This window comes from Zingiber officinale, chromosome 7B (assembly GCF_018446385.1).
Source record: "Zingiber officinale cultivar Zhangliang chromosome 7B, Zo_v1.1, whole genome shotgun sequence".
Classification (NCBI taxonomy): Eukaryota; Viridiplantae; Streptophyta; class Magnoliopsida; order Zingiberales; family Zingiberaceae; genus Zingiber; species Zingiber officinale.
The window spans coordinates 93,022,799-93,044,835 of record NC_055999.1 but is presented as its reverse complement, the minus strand read 5'-3'; the positions used below and the strand labels follow the sequence as shown (position 1 = coordinate 93,044,835).

The 22,037-nt window shown below is 48.2% G+C and overlaps 2 long non-coding RNA genes across 2 annotated transcripts; both read left to right on the top strand.

The window, feature by feature from the left end:
- Positions 1 to 15,975: 15,975 nt before the first annotated feature.
- Positions 15,976 to 16,643, top strand: LOC122003934. The gene is made up of 2 exons (XR_006118165.1): positions 15,976 to 16,418; positions 16,494 to 16,643. It is a non-coding gene; the product is annotated as an uncharacterized LOC122003934 (long non-coding RNA).
- Positions 16,644 to 20,162: 3,519 nt separating this feature from the next.
- LOC122006292 lies at positions 20,163 to 21,166 on the top strand. The gene is made up of 2 exons (XR_006118670.1): positions 20,163 to 20,941; positions 21,017 to 21,166. It is a non-coding gene; the product is annotated as an uncharacterized LOC122006292 (long non-coding RNA).
- Positions 21,167 to 22,037: the final 871 nt, after the last annotated feature.

Below are 22,037 nucleotides of genomic sequence, written 5' to 3'. Positions count from 1 at the left end.
AGGTGGCCGACCACATCATATTAAAAAGGGTTTTTTATTTAAATTATTTCTTATGTGGATATCATGGTTTTAAAAGAGAGTTTGAAATTTAAATCTTTCCTTTTATAGCTTTCTACAAAAGATTAAGAAAAGATTTGAAATCTTTCCTTATTTGTAGATTGAAAGGTAGATTTTAATTTTGAGAAAACTTTCCTTTTTTAACCATGTTCATGATTTAAAAGAGAGTTTAAAAATTATATATTCTCTTTTATAAGTTTCTACAAAAGATTAAGAAAAGATTTGATATCTTTCCTTATTTGTAGATTGAAAGAGATTTTAATTTTTAGAGATAACTTTCTTTTTATTCACATGTTTAAAAGAAAGTTTTAATTTATAAAATTTCCTTTTTATAATCCACCATGAAGGGAAAAAATTATTGGAGAAATATTTTATAAAATTTCCGGAAACAAATTAGGAAGTTTTAATTCTTGTGTGAATTAAAATTTCCTTGATTTGGCGATTGTAGGTGGCCGACCATTGATATTAAGAAAATAAAATTATTTTTAATTAAATAATTTTTTTCATGGCAAAGGAATTAAGGAAGTTTTTATTAAAATTTCCTTATTTGCCAAGACCAAGGATTATAAAAGAGGGGGTAGAGGTGCCTTCATGGTGAACGACTCTATTCTTTTCTTCCTTGGTGTGGCCGGCCCTAGGGTCTCCTCTTCTCCTTCTTTTCTCTTCCTCCTTTGTGGCCGACGGCATCAACTTAAGGGAAGTCCATGGTGGCCGATTCTAGCTAGGAGAAGAAGGAGAGAAAGAAGGCTTCGTTTCTAGCATCCCTTGGAGCTTGGTGGTGTGGCCGGATCTTTACTTCTCATGGAGAATTAATGGTGGCCGAATCTAGCTTGGAGAAGAAGGAGCTTGGTGGTTCTCGTCTCGGAAGATCGTTGCCCACACAACGTCCGAGATAAGAAGAGGAATACGGTAGAAGATTAAGAGGTTATTTTTGCTTGCAAAGAAAGGTATAAATAGTAATTATTTTCCGCATCATACTAGTTTTCTTTGTATAGTTATTTATGGAAATACCAAACACAAGAGACATATGATTCTAGAGTTTTCAAAATAGTTTTTTCGAGTTTGTGTTTTCTTCTTTTTCAAATTTATAATTCGATTGTTCTTTTTGGTTAACCTAGAGTTATTTAAGGAAATAAATATTAGCTTTCCTTAAAAGGCTTTGCCTAGGCAGTGGTGGTTGCTCCCATATCCAAGAAGGTCATGTGCCTCGTCATGCAGTCCTGGAAGCCAATTTTGGAAATTAATATTTATGGAATTAATAACTTAGGTAGATTTGAATCAATAGTGTTAAGTTCCCCTTGCGATTCAAATCTAAACTGATCCTATCCGAGTGCTGAGTCGACGGATGCTGGGGGCGTGGAACGCTCCGCTGTCTCCGACTGGTGATGTAGCCCTCCGACGAACCTGCAAGGAAGCCGAGCCGGGAGGGGTTTCCCGGCGACGGCCCTCCGACGCTCAAGTCAGGCAACGAGAGAGGTAGAGTAACAAGGCTACAGTAGAAATGCGTGCATACCTTCGTCGATATATGGGGTCTTTATATAGGACCCCGGGGAAGCGCGGGCACGCTTCCCGATGCGTGCACGCTTCCCCAAACATACCTTAACAAGCCTGTGTCAGAAAAGTACCTCTGGCGCCATTCCGCAATCGTCCGAGCATATCCCGGATGTGACGGTGGAAGCTTCTACCGTATGATTCTGTGTACGGCTCGGCCGCCAACTCTGCTGCTTGTCGGCGGTAGGTGTCTCGAGGATGATGTTATCCTCTGCCTCCTTTGTCCTCTTGCGTTCCCTGTCTGTTCCACTCGGCAGACATATTACTTTTGCATCGGTCATACGCTCGGATGAGACTGCTCCTGCCTGTGCTGCCTTGTGCACCGGCCGAACGGACAGCCCGCTCGACCCTTGAAACCTTTTTACCTTGAGCATCGAAAACCTGACCCCTAGTCGGGTTGTCTTTCATTCGGTTCGGAGGATTCACGGCCGGTCGGCCTGCGGGGCCCTGTCGGTAGGCCTGCTCCGTCCGGTCGGCCGGTCTCCGGGTTGACTATCTTGACCTTTGACCTCCACGTGCTGTTGACCCCCGCCGACGAGGGTCCCCCGTCCTTATCACCGGATCACATGCCTCCCCTTCAAGTCTAGTCGAAGGAGGCGGCAAGTCCGACTGACTGAACTATGAATTTAGTCGAGCGACATTCACTTCGTCGTTCCCGAAAGTGTATTTCCGATCGGCTCTAGGAGGCCCCCTCGGCCGATCGGCGAGTTGATGGCTATGCCATATAGTTTTGATCTCCATTTGCTGCTTGTCGCGCTACTATTTCGAGGGCGGTCGGCGTCGTCGGGTCTCCTCGGAATTCGTGCCAACCCTCATTAAGCTTCCCACGCGCGAGTAATGGTGCTCATTAAATGTGGTCCAATCGTTGATCGCCACTTGGCATGCCCTCCGTCATCGTACGGCGAGGGCGTAAGCTTCGATGGGACATACGTCGGTTCAAATCCGACGGTCCGATGTCCTCGCTTCTTTCGATGACCTGGATCGGACGGTTGTGGTGAACCGAGACCGGGGTTTATGAAGCGCCGACGCAGGTTTCTCCTTCATCGTGTCCTCGGTGCTTCCTCCCGTGTCCAGCTCCTGGGCGTCTTCTTGTCTCGGTGCTCCGACGAACTTCCGCCCCCTCCTTCACGCTCCGCTCCCTGTAAGCCTTCTCCTGTCCTTACTTTCTTTTGTTTTTTCTTTTCTGGTGGCCTCCATACCCATTCAGCATAGCTTTGATCCTCTCTGTCAACCCTTTCATTTTCCTTTCATCGGTTCTTCTTTCCTTGCTACTGTTCCGTCGATGGCTAGCACTTCGCAGCCTTCTGGTCCTTCTCCTGGCCTGTGGTATATGACCATGGTTAGCCGGTTCAACGAAACTAACGCGGGACGCTTCCTTAACGAATTTGAACTGCCTCCTGACCATAAACTAGTTTTAGCCACCTATTTCGATCGGCCCCATAATCCGCCGGTCGGCACTGTTTGCTTCTTCCATGACCAATTCGTGGCCGGTCTGCGCTTCCCTCTACACTCTTTTATCCGGGAGGTTTGTAATTATTTCCGCATCCCGCTCGGCCAACTTGTCCCCAACTCTTTTAGGTTGCTGTGCGGCGTAGTAATCCTTTTCAAGCTGCACGACATTCCCTTAGTTCCCAGAATTTTCCACTACTTTTACTACCCAAAACAGTCCGAGTGGGTACTTTTCTTTTCCAGTCGCGGATCGGCCTCGTCTTCTTCGATAAGATGCCGACCTCGAACAAGCACTGGAAGGAAAATTATTTTTACCTTCGCTTTCCCGAACGACCATCCTTTCGCACCCAGTGGCAGAACACCGTGCCGAGCCAGCCTAACCTCGGTAAATACAAGAGCCAGCCGGATTATCTTCATGCAGCCAATCTACTGGCCGGCCAGAGGTTCAATATCGATAAACTACTTCACGAGGGGGTATTGTACGTGTTTGGTTTGAGCCCGATCCGAACGAAGCTTCCGAGCAGCATAGGTAAGCACTTTCCTTGTCCTTTTTCCTTTTGGTCTAACTGATTTATTCTCCTGTTATGCAGCTAACATCATGTGGCGCGCCAAGGTTGCCGAACGGCTGAAGTTGAAAGCCACCAAAATGGAAGCGGTGGTAGCCAAGGAGATGGATGATCTAGGCATCGCGCTGGTCGGCTCGCATGAAGACGAAGGCAAAGGCACTCCAACTGAGGCCCGAGAGTCCGCCGGCCGATCAGCAGCCTACATCTGAGGACACGGAGCGGTCGGCAGGCGATTCCCCACTGATAGTATGCAAGCGCCGCCGGACGACCATTGCGCATGCTGAGCCGGTGATTGGGCCAGTCGACGCCCCCTTAGAGACGACCGACCCGCTACCCGCTGCTTATGAGGCCGTTTCTTTTGATCGGACTCCCTCCCAGCTCGACCAGCCAGCAGCTTCGACTGGAGCGCCACCTGTTAGTTCTGTGCCCCGGGTCCGACTTCGGCTCAAGCGCTCAGACATTATTTCTGCACCGATCGGTGAGTCATCCAGCCGAGCCGTTTCTTCCCAATCGGATCCGAGCGATCGTCGAATGATCCAGTTCGTCCTCCGTCTTCCCACCGAGGAGTTCCTTTTGGCGACGGATCAGCCCAGTGCTCCCGAGCATCAAGTTACTATTCGAGGGCCGCTTGCCAAGACGTGGGAAGATGCGAGGGGTCGGGTCGCCCTGATGACTCCCGGTCAGCTAGCCGACAGCCATATGCAGCAAGCCACCGGGGTATGTTTCCTAACACGCTTAATATGACGACTTCACCAGGTTCCTGACATTATTCCATCCGAACGCAGCAATGGGTGGAGAACATCGCGGTCAACAATCGTCTGGCCGAACTGGAGGAGGAGTTGAAGAAACTCCAAATTTCTGGAGGGGCACCGGCTGAGGGGTCCTCGTACGCCACGCTCAAGTCCGAGCTAGCCAAAATAGAAAAACTTCTAGCGGCCGAGCGGCACAAGTCTTCCGGCCTGGAAACCAGGGTAGCTGGGCTCGAAGTCCAAGTCAAGTCCCATGACCACCAGATCACTGTGGCCACCAATAGATAAAATAGGGTCGTTGTTGATATGGACGCAATGAAGGTGCATGTTCGGGCAATGGAGCAGCGCGTCACGGAATTGACCGACCTGCTATCTGCTGAGAAAGAGAGCCGATCTGCCACTGAAGCTAAACTGCAAGCATATCTGAAAGATCTTCAGGAAACTCTCGACACCTCCCGAGCGGAGCTGAAGGAATACCAGGATGGAGAGTCCGACCGCTTCGAGGTGATGAGATGGAACTACCTCTGATCGGACGCGTTTGGTAACAAGTTCAGCGATCGGCTAGTCCTATCCATCGAAGAGGCCATCCGGGCGACAATTGTCTACCTGAAAGCCAAGGGCCATCTCCCTGAGGACACCGCTATTCCTCCTCGAGACCTGGTCGTCCTGCTAGAAGCCGTTCCGGAGCCCATCTTCGAGCCCCTGGAGTGAGGAGCGTTTATGATTTTCTTGTAGTGTTTTTTGTAATTCTTCTGATCGACTCTATGGGCCTGACTTTTAATGGAGATATCCCGTCTTTTTATTATCTTACTTTGTCAATACTTATATCCTCCGATCAGATCGCGACCTACTATCGTTCACGTCTCCCCCCCCTTTTTCTTTTCATTAATCGTTTCTCGTCTTGCCTTGCATTCCGAAGGGCTTTTTAACGAAGTATCCTCTATAATGGGGCCGCTCGGCTGGACATCTCCACGTCTTTAAATGGAATTCCCTTTAGATATTCGCAAGTACCTTTGGTCACTCGGCCGATCGGCCTTTCAGCTCATAGGCCGACCTTTTTAGCATCTTCTCGCCGATCTACTCGGATGGAAGCACGTTATTATTTTCTTGTCCCTATGGCTAGAGCCCATTGCTTGCTAGTGTTTATCATCGAGCCGAAGCCCGCATGACTTGTCGCGTCTGCGCAAGACAGTTTTATGGCCGGGGGAGTTTATAGTCACCGGTTCGACTCTAGGGTTTAACGTCGGAGCTCGACGGTCTTCAAGCCGGGGGGTTTATAGTCGCCGGTTCGACTTTAGAGTTTAACGTCTCCGCTCGACGGTCTTCAAGCCGGGGGGTTTATAGTCGCCGGTTCGACTCTAGAGTTTAACGCCGCCGCTCGACGGTCTTCAAGCCGGGGGGTTTATAGTCGCCGGTTCGACTCTAGAGTTTAATGTCGTCGCTCGACGGTCTTCAAGCCGGGGGATTTATAGTTGCCGGTCCAACTCTAGAGTTTAACGTCGCCGCTCGACGGTCTTCAAGCCGGGGGGTTTATAGTCGCCGGTTCGACTCTAGAGTTTAACGTCGCCGCTCGACGGTTTTCAAGCCGGGGGCTTTATAGTCGTCGGTTCGACTCTAGAGTTTAACGTCGCCGCTCGACGGTCTTCAATCCGGGGGGTTTATAGTCGCCGGTCCGACTCTAGAGTTTAACGTCGTCGTTCGACGGTCTTCAATGATGAGCTTGTAGCTCGGATAATATACTCCCAACCTAACGGCAAGGGTTCCTCTCCATCGAGCATTTAGCTCGGATAATACACCCCCAGCCGAACGGCTTGGGGCCTTCGCCATCGAGCATTGGGCTTGGATAATATACTCCCGGTCGAACGGTACGGTGTCTTCGCCATCGAGCATTGGGCTCGGATAATATACCCCCGGCCTAACGGCACGGGTTCCTCTCCATCGAGCATTTGGCTCGGATAATACACCCCCAGCCAAACGGCTTGGGGCCTTCACCATTGAGCATTGGGCTCGGATAATATACTCCCGGCCGAACGGCACGAGGTCTTCGCCATCGAGCATTGGGCTCGGATAATATACTCCCGACCGAACGACACGGGGTCTGTGCCACGGCATCATTCTGCTACTCGCTTTGTGCGCCCGAATCATGCCTTTGCTTTGTTCTCATAGCTTTCATTCCTGCAACCAAATAATACATCTGAACAAAATATTCAAAATATATTACACCAGCGCACCTTTCATCCAGCCCGATAGGGCTGGAGGTGGTTTGCGCTCCACGACCTCTCTAGCCTTCGTCCATCCTCATCTTCCAAGTAATAAGCTCCCGATCGGAGCTTCTCGATGACTTTGAACGGTCCCGCCCAGGGAGCCTCCAACTTGCCTACGTCCCCGACTGGCTTGACTTTCTTCCAAACCAAGTCGCCCACCTGGAATGCTCGAGGAACCATTCGACGGTTGTAGTTCTACTTCATTCTCTGCCTGTAGGCCATCAGCCGGACGGATGCCTTGGCTCGCTCCTCGTCGATCAAGTCCAATTCCAGCTGCCTCCGCTCGGCATTGTCTTCGTCGTAGCTCTGGATCCGGGCGGACTCTACGCCGACTTCGACTGGGACGACCGCCTCGCCTCCATACACCAGATGGAAAGGTGTTACTCCCGTTCCCTCTTTAGGGGTTGTGCGGATGGCCCATAAGACTCCCGGCAGCTCGTCCACCCAGCTTCCTCCCATGTGGTCGAGCCGAGCCCGAAGAATTCGGAGTATCTCCTGGTTGGCTACTTCGGCCTGACCATTGCTTTGGGGATACGCCACCGACGTGAAGTGTTGCTCAATGTCATACCCCTTGCACCATTCCTCGAGCTGATTTCTGACAAACTGTCGCCCGTTATCCGACACGAGTCGACGCGGAATGCCGAACCGACAGATGATGTTTTGCCAGATGAATTTCTTGACCATGTGCTCGGTTATCTTGGCCAATGGCTCAGCCTCCACCCACTTGGAGAAGTAATCTACTACCACCAATAGAAACTTCCGTTGTCCAGTCCCCATTGGGAAGGGTCCTACGATGTCTATGCCCCACTGGTCGAACGGGCAAAATACTGTGGATGCTTTCATTTCCTCTGTCGGCTTGTACGAGAAATTATGGTACTTCTGATAGGAAAGACAAGTTGTGACGGTCCAAGCGGCGTCCTCATGTTGCATTGGCCAGAAGTATCCGTCCAGCAGGATCTTCCTAGCCAAAGATCGGCCGCCCGGATGACCTCCGCAAGATCCTTGGTGTACCTCCTGGAGAATGTACTCGGCGTCTTCTGAGCTGACGCATTTTAGCAGCGGTCTGGAGAAAGCCTTTTTGTAAAACTGATCTCTGATGAGAGTGAACCGGCCGGCTCTCCTTCTTAGTAGCTGAGCTTCGTTCTGATCGGATGGCGTGGCCCCTGAGCGCAGAAATTCCATGATGGTCGTTCTCCAATCGCTCGGGAACGAGAGGCCTTCCATCCGATCTACATGTGCTACCAAGGATATTTGCTCGATTGGTTGTTGGATGACGACCGGTGATATCGAGCTTGCGAGCTTGGCTAATTCATCTGCCGCTAGGTTCTCCGCTCGGGGTATCTTCTGGACCACCACCTCGGTGAAGCCGGTCTTGAGTTTCTCAAAGGCCTCTGCGTACAATCTGAGTCTTGCATTGTTTATCTCAAAAGCACCCATGAGTTGCTAAGCGGCAAGCTGGGAATCCGAGTGGATCACGACCCGACTGGCTCCAACATGTCGTGCGGCTTGCAATCTGGCTATGAGGGCTTCGTATTCTGCCTCATTATTGGTTGCCCGATAATCTAGCCAGACGGATGAATGCATCTGCTCTCCCTGAGGAGACAATAGCATGATCTCAATTCCGCTTCCGAGCCGAGTGGACGATCCGTCCACATATATTTTCCATGTAGCTTCGGGCTCGGGCTTTTGTACTTCGGTCACGAAATTTGCCAAGGACTGCGCTTTGATCGCCGAGCGGGGTTGGTATTGGATGTCGAATTCGCTAAGTTCCGTTGTCCACTTGATGAGCCGTCCGGAAGCTTCAGGGTTCAGGAGTACCCTTGCGAGCGGGCTATTTGTCATCACAATAATGGTGTGCGCCAAAAAGTAAGGGCGCAACCTCCGAGCGGCGAGTACCAAGGCGAAAGCCAACTTCTCAAGACCGGTGTAGCGAGACTCAGCATATTTTAAGATATGGCTTAAAAAGGACACTGGCTGTTCCTCACCTCTCGGCCTTACTAATGCTGAGCCCACAACATGCTCAGTTGAAGATAAATATATGCGGAGCGGCTCACCTTCGGCTGGTTTCGCCAACACCGGTAAGGAATTCAGATAAATCTTCAATTCCTCGAATACCCGATCGCACTCCTCGTCCCATTGGAACTTGGTGGCTTTACGGAGGATCTTGAAAAAGGGCAAGCTCCGGTCGGCTGTCTTAGAAATGAACCTTGACAGCGTCGTTATCCGACCGGTGAGACGTTGTACCTCTAGGAGATTTCTGGGAGGCGGCATATCCTGTAATGCCTTTATCTTGCTGGGGTTCGCCTCTATACCCCGCTCGGTCACAATGTAGCCCAAGAAGCGCCCGCCTTTTTCCCCGAACAAGCACTTCTGAGGATTAAGTTTGACGCCATACCTTCTCAACGTTTGGAAGGTCTCCTCCATGTACGCGTAGAGATCGGCCGCCTGGAAGGACTTGATAAGTATGTTGTCCACGTACACTTCCAAGTTGCATCCGATCTGCTCCTTAAAGACCTTGTTCATCAGACGCTGGTAAGTGGCTCCCGCGTTCTTCAGCCCGAACGACATTACATTGTAGCAGTAGGTGTCGTCTGCCGTGATGAAGCTGACCTTCTCTTGGTCTTCTCGGGCGAGCGGCACTTGATGGTAGCCTTGGTATGCATCCAGCATGCATATCAGCTCGCATCCGGCCGTGGAGTCCACCAGCTGATCGATACAGGGAAGGGGGTAGAAGTCCTTCGGGCACGCCTTGTTTAAGTCCCAGAAGTCGATGCAGACTCTCCACTTGTTGCCCGGCTTGGAAACCAGGACCACATTTGCAAGCCAACTCGGGAATTGTACTTCCCTTATGTGGTCGGCCTCCAGAAGCTTCTCTACCTCCGCCCGGATGATTACATTTTGCTCCGTGCTGAAGTCCCTCTTCCTTTGCTTCACCGGACGAGCGTCCGGCCGGACATGAAGTTCATGTTGCGCTATGCTCGGCGAGACCCCAGGTAGCTCATGGGTCGACCAGGCGAAGACGTCGCAGTTTCACTGCAAGCATTTGATCAACTTCTCCTTCTGCTTTTCCTCCAGATCGGATGCTATGAAGGTGGTGGCCTCCGGTCGGGAAGGGTCAATCTGCACTTTCCTTTTCTTCATAAATTAATGAAGGTGGCTTTTTAGTAATAGCATGTACCTCGACCCGCGGCACTTTCCGAGCAGACTTTGCTTCGGCTCGGACTATCTCCACGTAGCATCTTCGAGCGGCCAGCTGGTCTCCCCGCACCTTCCCTACTTTATCCTCCACCGGGAATTTGATCTTCTAGCAGAAGGTAGAGACGACCGCCCAGAACTCGTTGAGAGCCGGTCGCCCCAGGATGACGTTGTATGCAGAAAGAGCATCAACCACGATGAAGGTGGTGGTCCTCGTCCTTCTAAGCAGCTCCTCGCCCAACAAGATAGCTAGTCGGACTTGGCCGACCGACAAGACTTCGTTCCCCGTGAATCTGTAGAGGGGGGTCGTCATTGGCAGTAGTTCGGCTCGGTCCATTTGCAGTTGGTCGAAGGCCTTCTTGAAAATTATGTTGACCGAGCTGCCTGTGTCAATGAAAATACGGTGAATAGTATAATTGGCTATTACCGCTCGGATGATCAGGGCGTCATCGTGAGGGACTTCAACTCCTTGAAGGTCCCTGGGCCCGAAGCTGATCTCGGGTCCGCTCGCCCTCTCCTAGCTGCAGCCGACCGTGTGAATCCTCATCTACCTCGCGTGCGCCTTTCTGGCTCTATTAGAATCTCCGTCGGTCGGGCCCCCGGCGATGATGTTGATCTCTCCCCGAGATGCGTTGCCCCTATTCTCCTCCCGAACGGAAGGTCGAGGTCGTTCATTTGACGCTCGGTGGTGGGCTCCGTGCTGCTGACGATGATGCCGCTCGGGGGATCTCCGTTCTATCCTTTGAACGGGGCTCCGCTGTCGATGTTGCCGGTCTGGTGAAGGCGATCGACGGCGGTAACTCCTCGGCGCGGGATGAGCGATGGGGGGTAGGCTCCGACAGTCGCGGGTATTGTGAGTGGCCGACTGATGGAGTGAACAAAACATCGGGGTCCATACCTTCCCCTTGTGCTTGGGCCGATCAGCCGCGACTTGCTGGACGGCGTGCGGCCGAGTGTGCTGATGAGGACGGGCGACTTCGGCTCGCGGTCCTCTGGGTGGTTGGTGACTGATGGGCTGCTTCCGCTCTGCGGGAGCCGGTTGGTCGCTCTGGGCTTCTTTTCTTCTAGCCGCCTGGGCTTCCTCCACATTGATGTATTCATTGGCTTTATGCAGCATGTGGTCGTAGTCCCGGGGCGGCTTCCGGATGAGCAATCGAAAGAAGTCACCATCTACGAGTCCTTGCGTGAACGCATTCATCATTGTCTCCGAGGTGATCGTTGGAATGCCCATGGCCACCTGGTTGAAGCGCTGGATGTACGCTCGGAGCGGCTCCCTCGCGCCTTGCTTGATGGCAAACAGGCTGACACTTGTCTTCTGGTGGCGCCTGCTGCTTGCAAAATTATGAAGAAATGCCATTCGGAATTCCTTGAAACTTATGATGGAGCCGTCCGGCAGTCTTCGAAACCACCGATGCGCCGATTCCGAAAGCGTGGTGAGGAACACTCGGCATTTCACACCATCTGTGTACTGATGCAGAGTGGCGGTGTTGTCGAATTTGCCCAGGTGGTCGTCTGGGTCGGTTGTCCCGTCGTATTCCCCGATCGTAGGGGACACATAATGCCTCGGCAGTGGATCGCGAAGGATGGCATCTGAGAATTGCCGGTTGGTCCGCTCGGGAGATGCGTCCGATCGGGGCGCCTTTCCTTTTCTGACGTCCCAGATGGGTGCTTCGTCCAACGAGGATCCCTTGTCTTGATTGGCTTGCGCCACCTCCGAGGGCGTCTGGAATAGAGCCCGATGAAAAGGTATCGGGACGGGCGGCGCTCCCATCTGTGTGCCGAGCGGCCCCTTATTTTGCCCCCATATTGAGAGCTACTCTTGCCGGTCTTCGGGTGGCGCTCGGCCTCCAGAGGCTGATGTCGCTTGCTGCACTGCCCGCTCGGCCTGAGCTTTCTGCTGCTGCTCCACTATTTTTGTTGCTCGCGCTTGGACGAGTGCTTCGAGCTCCTCTGGAGAAAGCGTTACCAAAAGTTGACGTCCAGCTTCTTCCATCTTCTTGGCTCGGATTCAGGTGCGTTCTCATAGACGGCACCAATTTGATCCTGTCTGAGCGTTGAGTCGACGGACGCTGGGGACGTGGCACGCTCCGCTGTCTCTGACTGGTGATGTAGCCCTCTGACGAACCTGTAAGGAAGCCGAGCTGGGAGGGGTTTCCCGGCGGCGGCCCTCCGACGCTCAAGTCAAGCAACGAGAGAGGCAGAGTAACGATGCTACAGTAGAAATGCGTGCATACCTTCGTCGATGTCTGGGGTCTTTATATAGGACCCCGGGGAAGCGCGGGCATGCTTCCCGATGCGTGCACGCTTCCCCAAACATACCTTAACAAGCATGTGTCAGAAAAGTACCTCTAGCGCCATTCCGCAATCGTCCGAGCATATCCCGGATGTGACAGTGGAAGCTTCCACCGTATGATTCTGTGTACGGCTCGGCCGACAACTCTGCTGCTTGTCGGCGGCAGGTGTCTCGAGGATGATGTTATCCTCTGTCTCCTTTGTCCTCTTGCGTTCCCTGTCTGTTCCGCTCGGTAGACTTATTACTTCTGCATCGGTCATACGCTCGGATGAGACTGCTCCTGCCTGTGCTGCCTTGTGCACCGGCCGAACGGACAGCCCGCTCGACCCTTGAAACCTTTTTACCTTGAGCATCGGAAATCCGATCCCTAGTCGGGTTGTCTTTCATTCGGTTCGGAGGATTCACGGCCGGTCGGCCTGCGGGGCCCTGTCGGTAGGCCTGCTCTGTCCGGTCGGCTGGTCTCCGGGTTGACTATCTTGACCTTTGACCTCCACGTGCTGTTGACCCCCCGCCGACGAGGGTCCCCCGTCCTTATCACCGGATCATAAACCATTAAGAACAGATAAGTTAAATTTGGAATCAATGATGTTAAGTTCCGTCTGCGATTCCTAATTTAACTTCTAAAGAACAAAATAGATTATTTAAGGAAAGGTTCGACACTTGTACAAAAAATTTTGTATAGTGGAACTGGTACGATTTTCTTAGGACTAACGAACAATTGGTATCAGAGCTAGGGTTTGCCTCTGTGTGTTTAGTTTTCAAATTAGGTTATGCACATGTCATACATAATTTGTTGGATCGAGACGCGCTAGAGGGGGGGTGAATAGCGCTCGCGGCTATTTTGATCGTATCGGAATCGTAAAACTATCAAAGTAAATATACGCAGCGGAAATAACGAGTGCAATCACAGAGGGACACAAGAAGTTTTACTTCGTTCGGAGCCTAGGTCGACTCCTACTCGAAGGCCCGCGATCCTTGATCGCTTTCGGTGGGCAACACTTATAAGTACGAAAAGGAGTACAAGATTTACAATTAGTACAGTAATTAAAAACAAGTATACCGACGACAGAATCGTAATCTCGAAGCTCCTGGTCGTCGTGGACTCATAGCAGCACTTCAGGGTCGTTGATTGAGCAGCACGCAGCACAAGGATCGCTTGGAAGTTGTTACACTTCAATGCTGCTCGAAGTCCCCTTATAAAGGGCATCCAAGGCGCCTTGAAGGCCTCTGAAGGCGCCTCCATAGCTCCGAGTCCACTGTGTAGATGAGCGCTGACCATTCTGCGCCTTATCACCTTGAAGGCACCTTCATGGGTCTTCAAGGCGCCTTCCAAGGCGCCTCCATTGAAGCTCCGCGGCTAGGTCAGCTTTTGCACCCGAGGCGCCTCCAAGCTCCATGGAGGCGCCTCGGACACTGTTCATCCGAGGTTAATCTTTGCACTTTGGTCCCTGCAAGATACATTAATCTCAAATATACCTTGCAGCACAAAGTTAGCACATAAAGCATAATAGAAGTGATAATGATAGTCTCCGGACTATCCAAGCCTGACTTCGGGTTTCCAACCGGAAACCCTAGGTCGACCCGACGCCTACTGTTCCCTCTATGGGGAACGCGTCCTCACCTACTCCACTCGGGAGATTTACCTGTTGCCAGTGCGATCCTCCAGATCGACTGGACTTTTGCTCAGCACTCGACGCTTCCGGACTTTCTGCTGGACATCCGCTTCCCGGCTAGTCCAGTCTTTCACCTGGTTCGCGACACCAGGACTTTCCACCTAGGGTTACCACCCCCTAGGACTTTTGCCTGAAGCCATCGACCTGCCAAGACTTTCCGCATAGGGTTACCACCCCCTATGACCTAGGGTTACCACCCCCTAGGGTTTTCCCTTTGCCTAACCGCAGCTAGGACTTTTCTCCACCTAGGGTTACCGCCCCCTAGGACCTAGGGTTACCACCCCCTAGGGTTTTCACCTGCCTAACCGCAGTTAGGACTTTCCTGAAACACTCATTCAACATATTAGATAACAACAAGACTTAACTTTGAATCCTTTGCCATTATCAAAACTCAGGTTCGATCGTCGGATGCTTCCCGCACCAACATAATTTAGGTAGGATAATAGTAGGATGTGCTAACTTTGTGGTTGCAGGCTCCAACTATTATGACTTATAGATGTTGTGTGTGATTGGACCCTTGGACATGTCAAGGGCATTATTTTGTGTGTGCATGATTGTATGTAACTAATACAGCAGGAGCTGTATTAGCCCTAGGATTTTTAGAATTTTATTTTCCATCTAGATTACATGTACATTCCCTCATGGAATATAGGATCGATATATGTAAAATTCTATTTTTGTCGCGGATCGGATTCTTGCGAGGCATGGTACTTTTGGAGCACCAGAGGCGCAGCAGAATAATAAGCAAGATGGATGCGACGACTCGACCCGATGGCGGTGGCTAAAGATGGCAGCAGCTAGGGTTGGAGCACACGGAAGACAGTGACAGAAAAGGCCATAATAGTTGGAAAAATAATTTCCATATTTATTGCTTTTATTTACTGTGATGTGTGTGTGCATGTAATGTATGCTAGCATAGGTTAAAATTCCTTACCTTAAATAACTAAGTGGGAGAGGGATTAGTATATTAATCCCACGGTCTCCATTACTAGTTTGTAAGTGATGCAACAAGCTTGCGTGTTGGCTATGAGTGCCTCCCTCCATAACGGATGACTTTGTTTGCGGATCACTAGATCAAACTTCCTTAATGGATAGTTATAGGAAATTATTTAGGATGTGTGTGATCTTCTCCCACTGAAGGGGCACAATTCTATTTAATGGACTAAGTATCAAGTAATGGTATACACTTAGACACATTTAATAGTATCCTCCCCAACGGAGTCACTGTTATTACTTGTGTGACCAAAGGGAAACCAACTATTAATTTGTCATAAAACTAGGGTGACAAGATAATAAAATTAATGGGTTAAAACCCCTCTGACAAATGATTGATTTTGTATACGTTCACACTAACGTGGCATACAAAATTAACGGTGTTTGAGGTAATTTTATTTGTCATAAAGTTAGGTTGACAAGATAGTTAATGGGTAAAACCCTCCTCTTACAAATGTTGATTTTGTATACGTCCACACTAACGTGGCATGCAAAATTCACGTTGTTTTGAGATGTTGGTCAATTTAAAAAGTATTATTCGAGGAATCAATATTATTTTAAATTTAGAGTCTTGACCAAATATTTGATCAAAGACAGACCAACTGTAAAATACTAAACAATTAATAATTAAATAATAAGGTTATTTAATTAAATAAACTTATTTAAATTTTTAGGAAATTATAGAAATTTTATGAGAATTAATTAGAGCTCGTATGAGTTAGGTTAAGGGGATCAATTATTGGGCCAAGGAAAAGTCTGTTTAAGTTACCCGATTTAAACGAGGAAATATTTAATTTCCTTAAATGTTTTACTTTTCCTTTTCTTTAAAAGCTTACCTGTGCCCTAAATCCCCACTCGCGTCATCTTCTTCCCAATCCCGAACCCATCACCGTCGATTTCCTTCCTTCCCCTCTCCCTCACGCGACGCACAGCGTCTTCTCCTCCTCCCCAACTCTGTTGCGCTTTCTCTTTTCCCTCTCCTCCGCTCGTTGAAGCTCGACCCATCACCGGCCAGCAGCGGAGAGATCGACGGCCGCCTCAGCCCCGATCGCACCAGCAGTCCGATCCCTCTCGTGCCTCTGCCCTAGTTCGGTCCTCACCCTCTCGCCGGCCACCACCACCGTCCCCTCTGAGCTGCTCTCCCCGCATGAGTTGCCTTCGACCAAGAGCAAGGATGCACCGTCACCTCTTTCCCGATCATAGTGGAGGCTATCCATCGCTGAGGTCCATGCCCTAGTTTTGCCATCGCCGCCGCTCTCCCTCACGACCTGGTCATGTTGTCTTGCCGAACGACGACGCATTGACACCAACCTTCTGCGTGAGATCCTCCAGTGAGGCATCGGCTATCGCCATCGCGGGAGGCGACGCTGTCAGCTTGATGATGCTGCCCATCTCCCGATTTCTTCCTGTTGTCTCCTGATCTATCATCACCGATGACCAAGCGAATGCCTTCGGTATTCCTTGATCCATTGCCGTTCAATCTTGTTGGATCTATGCTCAAGGTCACCTCTCGATCTCTTCTTCTTTGATCGATTTTTGCTGTGAGTATGTGTTGGGTGTCACAGATCACTGGAATATCTGATTCTAGCCATTCCCTGGCTTGACGAGGAATTTCTTGCCACAAGAAGGTATGATTGCCTCCTTACTTTCCCTTGCTCTGTTCTTGTTCAATTTCTGATCGATGAGTGGAGAATTTCTGCTAGGGTTAAGACTGGATAGGGCCACCAATTTTGGTAGAGGTCATCAGTTTCCTGTCTCTCACAGTTGCAATTAGAGAGGAAGTTACTTTGGATTTAGATTAAGGTAAGGTATGTTCAGTACCTAATTAATAGAGAATTTGTTCTGTTGCTGCATTGGATTGATTCTTGGAAGGAATTGAGTCTTTGCTAGGGTTGATTTCAACAGAACAATGTTTGGCGGAGGGATAAGCATCTAATCGTTGTTCGCACATCAGGGATGTTGATTCGAGACGAGTGTCTTGACGTGAGATCCGAGATCCTTTGGATACGATTTCCATTTTTGAGGCGGGTACTTCTTGCTTTGCTTTCTTTTAGTACTTTGACCTTAGTGCATGAATCATTTTGGATAAGGACTGTTTACCTTGACTCCATTTTTATTTTTCTTGTGCTTGATACTTCCACGCAATCTTTGAGAAATTCGTTCCATATCTATACAGTCTCTTGTTGTTGCCCATGATCAGTAGCAGATACTAGATACCATGTTTGTATGCTTGACTATTGCTTATTTATGTACGATATTGAGCATGTTGGCTTCATGTAGCATACCTGTTTCTGCTTATATATATGATGACTGTTGCATTATTTGCATCATGTCATTGCATGCATGCCGCATCCTCGGCCACTCGAGAGAGTGGTAGCTGGAGTTGATGCCGCTTGTCCTGTCGTGCCGCACTCGGCCACGCGTGGGTAGTGGTAGCTGGAGTTGCGAGCAGCAGGGACCCCCTTCGCTGTGTAGCTAGTTAGCTACTCAGCACCTGTCCATCCGGTCACTCGCGGGAGTGGCGGCCTTTGGGTGGTACAGTTGTCATTGATCCGGCCTCTCGACCATACAGGGGTCATGGTGCAGAGAGGTGGGCGGGGTGACCATCCGTGCATACGCTGTTATTATGCCTACTTTGGCTGTTGCTATTTACTTATGTTATTATTGCTTTCTTATGCTAATGTGGTATATTTATGATGTCGTTGCTTTTTGCTGTTGTTCACTTATGTTGATATGCTGTCTTAGGTTGATATATATTCTCATTGTAGATGTTTAGACATTGGAAATATGTATATACCTTGCTTATTACCTCTGTAGTATGAGCAGTACTGTAGCAGTTTAGTACCAGTTCTGACCTACTATACCTAGCATAGGATATGGTTTCAAGTATGAGCATAATGACTTTATTTTAGTGTCTGTTATTCTTTTATGTGACTGTATACTCTAGGCTCACTTTCTAGTTTTACGTTATATTCATGCACTATCTTTCTATACCCGCTGAGTTCCAATACTCACCACCTCGCAAATTGGTTTTCTTTCGCCAGGTAGCAGTAGATGAGTCTTGGATGCTTGGAGAGATGTCGGTTGCCAGTCCTGGGTCCCGCGTCATATTCGAAAATTGATTTTGGTTCTGTTTCTCTTTACTTGCATTTCGTATTCGTTGGATTTGGTGTTGTGAGAACTATGTTTTGATACTTGTTGTGTGGACTTGGTATTTGTGATGTTTTGATAACTTTGTAATTTGTGGGTTTTCTCTCCGTTTTCTTTCCGCTGTGCTTATTTTATTTTTTTTGTCCAGCCGAGTAGGCTGAGTATATTAAACTGCGTGGTGGTGTTGTTTCCATTTTGTATGGTATATATATTCCAGCCGAGTGTGGCTGATGTATATTTTGTATGTAGTAATGTTTCATATTGTCCGCCGTACAAGGGAGGTGCTGTCGAAATTTTTTCAGACAGGGACTCCTCTGGGGCATGACAATTTAGTGGTATCAGAGCCAAGTTCCGTGATATGGATTTTCGATGTTGGGTTATGTGTTTTTGGAATTTCGATCTTGTTGTGATTTACTACTTTTTGAGTTAATCTGATACCAATTTTATGGTATCAGAGCATGGTTCGAGTCAAATGTTAGGTTTTGGGTTTTTCGAATTTTGATCTTGTTCGATTTATGATTTTTGGTGTTCCGATTATCTTGTTTTCCCTTTGTAAGTTGATTCCTCGATATGACTTTCGAGTTTTGGGACCAGGCAGCGGCAGGACATCTCCAAGCTATAGGAGGTATGTTTGTAAATTGTTATAATACATATTTATTAGTACTTGGGTAGTTGTTTATACCATGTATACTTGTTTAGCTATTTGTGTCATATGTTTATACCATGTATGATTTGTATTGTGTCAGTCATTGGTTAGATCAGATATGGTGATGTGTTATCTATTGATGATCAATTAGTGGATATTAGATTTGATAATCTACTATTTAGTCTTTGAGGTTGATAGGATCTTAAAGAGTATAATGCCTTGATATTTATGGATTGGTGATTTTAGTTGAAGATTAGATTACAGACTTTGTGCCAGTGATCTTATTTTGGGTATGTTTGTTGTACGGACATGAGGAGTCCTTGATATTGCTATTTAGGTTTACAGTGCCCTAGATATTTTTATGGACCTGATGTATTGAGTATAGATTTACTCGCATTGGTTTAGTAGTAGAGGATAGTTTGTACATCGGCTTAGTCTAATGTTGCACATTTGTTTAGTTTAAAGCTTCCCTTATTCATGCTTTAAGGTCCTTTAGTATTGAGCTATGCTGTATGTATCATCTGCAGGAATAGCCAAGGATGATCTATGCAAAGATACATATTGGCTTTGATTCAATCTGTTTATGATTTGATTTAGTAAATTATACGTAGAATTTGGATAAAACCTATACATCAGTGTTGGATATTCCGGAATTTCACAGGAAAAGTTCTTTACTATAGCTACTTTTCTTCTATCGGTAGGTTCATTAGACTAGCCGTTGTCTATGAACTAACAGTTTGCTTCTATTGATGGGAATTGTGATATCAAAATACAATTGATATGCTATGGTATACTTGAGAAGGATAAACATCGGGTACTGGTATGATGGTTCATAAGATGATAATTAAGCAACTCGCCTAAGCTTATTTCATTGGGGGATCTTGACTCATGGACCATTTAGATTATAATTGTTGTATTGTGGATATTTGAGTATTTGAAAGGTTGAGAATACGTTTGGTTTGTCTCATTGGTGATTTATGATAATAAATTTCCCACTAAATATCGTTTCAGTAGTGGTACAACATGGACATGCAATGTTGAATCATGGGGGTATATCAAAGTTTATTGACAATAGATGTTGGAGGATCTACTGATAGTGGATTATGAATTCCTGAGGTTGTTGACTTGCACACGTTTGGTTAGATAGTAGTGGGGGAGTAGCGGATGCAGGGTGAGCTCATAGCCCACAGAGTCATCTTTTACGGTTGGAGATTTGTGCTTGATATTTGGTTGGAGTAGCGTACGAGTATGTTGCTTGGTTTATCTTTGGATGAGGAATCCCTAAGTTGGGTAGTAAATTTGGGGACCAAATTTTTATTAGTGACGGAGAATGTAAAATACTAACAATTAATAATTAAATAATAAGGTTATTTAATTAAATAATCTTATTTAGATTTTTAGGAAATTATAGAAATTTTCTGAGAATTAATTAGAGCTCGTATGAGTTAGGTTAAGGGGATCAATTATTGGGCCAAGGAAAAGTCTATTTAAGTTACCCGATTTAAACGAGGAAATATTTAATTTCCTTAAATGTTTTACTTTTCCTTTTCATTAAAAGCTTACCCGTGCCCTAAATCCCCACTTGCGTCATCTTCTTCCCAATCTCGAACCCATCACCGTCGATTTCCTTCCTTCCCCTCTCCCTCACGCGACGCACAGCGTCTTCTCCTCCTCCCCAACTCTGTTGTGCTTTCTCTTTTCCCTCTCCTCCGCTCGTTGAAGCTCGACCCATCACCGGCAAGCAACGGAGAGATCGACGGCCGCCTCAGCCCCGATCGCGCCAGCAGTCCGATCCCTCTCGTGCCTCTGCCCTAGTTCGGTCCTCACCCTCTCGCCGGCCACCACCGCCGTCCCCTCTGAGCTGCTCTCCCCGCATGAGTTGCCTTCGACCAAGAGCAAGGATGCGCCATCACCTCTTTCCCGATCATAGTGGAGGCTATCCATCGCTGAGGTCCATGCCCTAGTTTTGCCATCGCCGCCGCTCTCCCTCACGACCTGGTCATGTTGTCTTGCCGAACGCCGACGCATTGACACCAACCTTCTGCGTGAGATCCTCCAGTGAGGCATCGGCTATCGCCATCGCGGGAGGCGACGCTGTCAGCTTTATGATGCTGCCCATCTCCCGATTTCTACCTGTTGTCTCCTGATCTATCATCACCGATGACCAAGCGAATGCCTTCGGTATTCCTTGATCCATTGTCGTTCAATCTTGTTGGATCTATGCTCAAGGTCACCTCTCGATCTCTTCTTCTTTGATCGATTTCTGCTGTGAGTATGTGTTGGGTGTCACCGATCACTGGAATATCTGATTCTAGCCATTCCCTGGCTTGACGAGGAATTTCTTGCCACAAGAAGGTATGATTGCCTCCTTACTTTCCCTTGCTCTGTTCTTGTTCAATTTCTGATCGATGAGTGGAGAATTTCTGCTAGGGTTAAGACTGGATAGGGCCACCAATTTTGGTAGAGGTCATCAGTTTCCTGTCTCTCACAGTTGCAATTAGAGAGGAAGTTACTTTGGATTTAGATTAAGGTAAGGTATGTTCAGTACCTAATTAATAGAGAATTTGTTCTGTTGCTGCATTGGATTGATTCTTGGAAGGAATTGAGTCTTTGCTAGGGTTGATTTCAACAGAACAATGTTTGGCGGAGGGATAAGCATCTAATCGTTGTTCGCACATCAGGGATGTTGATTCGAGACGAGTGTCTTGACGTGAGATCCGAGATCCTTTGGATACGATTTCCATTTTTGAGGCGGGTACTTCTTGCTTTGCTTTCTTTTAGTACTTTGACCTTAGTGCATGAATCATTTTGGATAAGGACTGTTTACCTTGACTCCATTTTTATTTTTCTTGTGATTGATACTTCCACGCAATCTTTGAGAAATTCGTTCTATATCTATACAGTCTCTTGTTGTTGCCCATGATCAGTAGCAGATACTAGATACCATGTTTGTATGCTTGACTATTGCTTATTTATGTACGATATTGAGCATGTTGGCTTCATGTAGCATACCTGCTTCGCTTATATATATGATGATTGTTGCATTGTTTGCATCATGTCACTCGGCCACTCAAGAGAGTGGTAGCTGGAGTTGATGTCGCTTGTCCTGTCGTGCAACACTCGGCCACTCGTGTGAGTGGTAGCTGGAGTACGAGCAGCAGGGACCCCCTTCGTTGTGTAGTTAGTTAGCTACTCAGCACCTGTCCATCCGGTCACTCGCGGGAGTGGCGGCCTTTGGGTGGTACAGTTGTCATTGATCCGGCCTCTCGACCATACAGGGGTCATGGTGCAGAGAGGTGGGCGGGGTGACCATCCGTGCATACGCTGTTATTATGCCTGCTTTGGCTGCTGCTATTTACTTATGTTATTATTGCTTTCTTATGCTAATGTGATATATTTATGATGTCGTTGCTTCTTGCTGTTGTTCACTTATGTTGATATGCTGTCTTAG